The sequence below is a fragment of the Cicer arietinum genome, chromosome 5 (assembly GCF_000331145.2).
Source record: "Cicer arietinum cultivar CDC Frontier isolate Library 1 chromosome 5, Cicar.CDCFrontier_v2.0, whole genome shotgun sequence".
NCBI classification, from domain to species: Eukaryota; Viridiplantae; Streptophyta; class Magnoliopsida; order Fabales; family Fabaceae; genus Cicer; species Cicer arietinum.
Window position 1 is genome coordinate 34,658,909 of NC_021164.2, and position 3,475 is coordinate 34,662,383.

Genomic DNA, 3,475 nt, shown 5'->3' on the forward strand with positions numbered 1-3,475 from the left:
CCTTCATCAATATGTTTGTTGTGAAAACGTTCAATGTCATACATGTTTTAGAGTACTTAATTATAAAGTTATAATTTTTATAATGATGTAGTCATTAACATGTTTATTATGATGTATTTAATTTTAATCCTTGATTCTTGAGTATTTAAATTTTAAAAGTTGACTTTTATGAACAATATACGTGTTTTGATGAAATTGATGAAAAGTTTATTTTTCATTTACCAATATGAGGAAATTGATTTTTGAATGCATTAATGAATAGTTTTCTTTGTGGTTGCCTAAGTGGCTAGCGATTTGTACATTTCGAACATCATTATCATTGTCATGACATACCATATGCATCTTTGTGGACGCCTTAGTGGCTGGTTAAATTTTCCCCATTGGTATGGGTGACTTCTGTGTGGACGCCTTAGTGGCTGGCTATATCCGGATCATGTATGTTTAGGACATGCATAATTTGCATACATTTTATTGCCATTATTATTTTTATATAATTATTTATTCTAAGGTGAGTTACTACTTGTTGTTTAGATATATTTTATAATTTTTGATACACCTTATGAATTATAAAAATCAACTTCTCTAAATCTTTTATTACAAAAAGATTTTATATTTATATTTTATAGTTGTTAACTTATTATTTGGTCTAATTTTGTCGTAGGATGATCTGACCCCTTACACCAACATTTAGGTACTAACGATCTCGAAGAGTTGCATGAGTGACGTTTGTTTGGCGCACGCGCGTGGGAAAAGGGGTACTTTAATAAAATAATAATAATACTTGTAGTGATAAGAGCGTTGTAATACAATTTTTAAGTTTATTTATTTTTTATCGTCGATTTTAAATAAAAATGCGGAGGCGGGGTCCTTCTGCTAGGAAAAACTTGAATTATTCCATTTTTAAGTGAACATTTTCTACAATTAGTGAATTGTCTTTATAAACATAATAATATCCCATAAATTACATTGTGTTATTTTTTAAAATGAAATCAAACTATTTACTAGAGAAATTTTATTGATCATGTGATGGACTACTTAAAAAAAAAATTTAATGTTGTTTTTGAAAAAAAATAAATATTTTTAAGTAATGTCTTGGATCAAAATCCGGGGCGTTACAAAAGTGGCACGCCTTCTCTCTCATTGGGCAGCACGCGTGGCGCATGCCTCCGTGTTTCACGCCATGCATTGAATGCATTTACGGCCATGTGACTCAGCCATCCAATCCATCATCTCACTAGCATCCTAGGCAAACGGCGCATTAAATTTCTCTGTCTCCTAACGTCTCTTCACGATTCCTCACGGTCCCTCACACGTTTCCTCACACGTTCTCCCTGTTCATCTCCCATCCTCATCTATATGATTCTCATCCTCTATCACTCTCTCATAAACCATCTGCTCAGAAAAACCTTCTTCACCCAACAGTTACTTCCCACACCACTTCCTATCAATGGCTCGAATCAAAATGACTGCTAAACAAAAAACCAACCATCAAGAACCAGAAGAAAATCCAGAGGTTTATTCAAGCACTGATTCAGAATATCATGAAGAAACCCATTCTGAAGGAACCTTTTTGAACACCATCCCTTCTTCTCAACCCTCCAAAAGTTCCTCTTCTCCCTCTTTCACTAAAAAGACTGCTAAAAACTCATCCTCATCAACTCCAACCAGGCGTTCCTCCAAAATCATATCTGGAGTCGTTTCATCAAAAAAGGCGATCCCTCAAGACAATACTGTTCATATCATCCACTCTGATGATCTGCTGACCCTCCACAACAGCCTACCCCTAAGAAATCCATATCCAAAGCCTCAACTCCCAAAAAGGTTAAACCTTTTTCTCCAAAACCCCCATCCTCATCTCTCAAAATTTCTGATATTACCTCATTGTTTGATTCGACTGATATAGAAAATAATTATGTTTTGAAGTGGCAAAACAAATCCGTTGTAAATGGTAAAATCACTGATCTTACTGACATCAAACAAGGTGGATTTAATGTGGAAGAAATGGTTGAACAACTCGGATGGACTTCATTCTTCAAAATCAATGAGCCTCAATATCCTCGCCTAGTACGGGCATTCTATGCTGCTGCAAATGGCTCAAAGTACTCCACTAGTTTTAGTATGGTATTGAAAGGAGTTCATATGGAAATAAATCCCATCATACTGTGCCAAATTCTTGACATACGTGATGATCGAGCTTTAATCACCAGGACCTCTGTTCTTGAAGAATTACTCATCAAACCACCAAAACCATTAGTGGCCTCAAATCTTCGTCCAATATGTCGTATACTCCACAACATATGTGTTCACTCCATTGCACCCTGAGCTGGCAACTTTGAGAAAGTCACAGAACTTGATATCATGATCATCCATCATTTAATTACTGCCTCCCCTCTTCACTTAGGTAATGTGATTTTTTGGTTTATGCTGAATGCTGTTTTGATGCAAAGATCTGCTCCCTATGGAATGCTACTCACTAAGGTTTTCAAATTCATCAAAATCCCACTCGAAGATGAACCTTCCATCAAATTCAATAACACATTTTCACTCAAGAATATTAAACAAATAAAGTTTGAGCATGAAAACCTCTCTGCCTCCAAGAAAAGGAAAGAACGAGAGTCCTCACCACCTAAGGCCTAATTAGGAAAGACCAGAAGAAAATCCTTCAGCGTTTCACTCACTTTCAGAACTCTTTGGTTCAGTTTGGTCTTATCCTTGAATGGGTTACCAAACACTTAGTCCCTACTATTGCTCCTGGGGATCATCCTCCTGAGCTACCAGACCAGCCAACCTCTGATGTTCCATCTCCTTCATCCTCATCAGATGAACCATCCTCATCAGACTAATTTAGATGTTCCATGTTTCTTTTTGCTGCTGCCAAATTCAGGAGGAGAATGATTATGTTTTTATGATTATGTTTGTTGATTATCCAGTTGCTTTGGGTTCATGCTGTTAAAACTGTTTAATTATTGTGTTGTTAAGTTGAATTATTGTGTTGCTTATGAACCCATGTTTATGCTTTGTTGAACAAATCTTTAAATTATTATCTAATTATCATGATGTCATATGTATGGTTAAAATCATGTTATTTCAACACTTTGGCATACATTTAGGGGGAGTAATGATTTTTAGTTTTAAAAATTATTACACATATAATTGAGGGGGAGCATAAACATTTTATCTTTGTCTTATTTAAAATCATAATCTAAAGAATTTTGTCATCATCAAAAAGGGGGAGATTGTTGAGACAAAATCTCTCAAATGATTTTAATGATAACAAAATTACTTAAGAGATTATGATTGTGGTTAATGACTAACATGTGCTCTTGAGTGTATTCATATACGATAATAGGTCATTAATCATTAAGGCAAAAAGAAGGAAAAAATGATTCTGGCCTGAGGATGGAAAACCACGTGAGGATGGCATATGATCAAGAACACCTCGCGAGGATGGGCTGCAAAGTGAAAATCTCCAGAT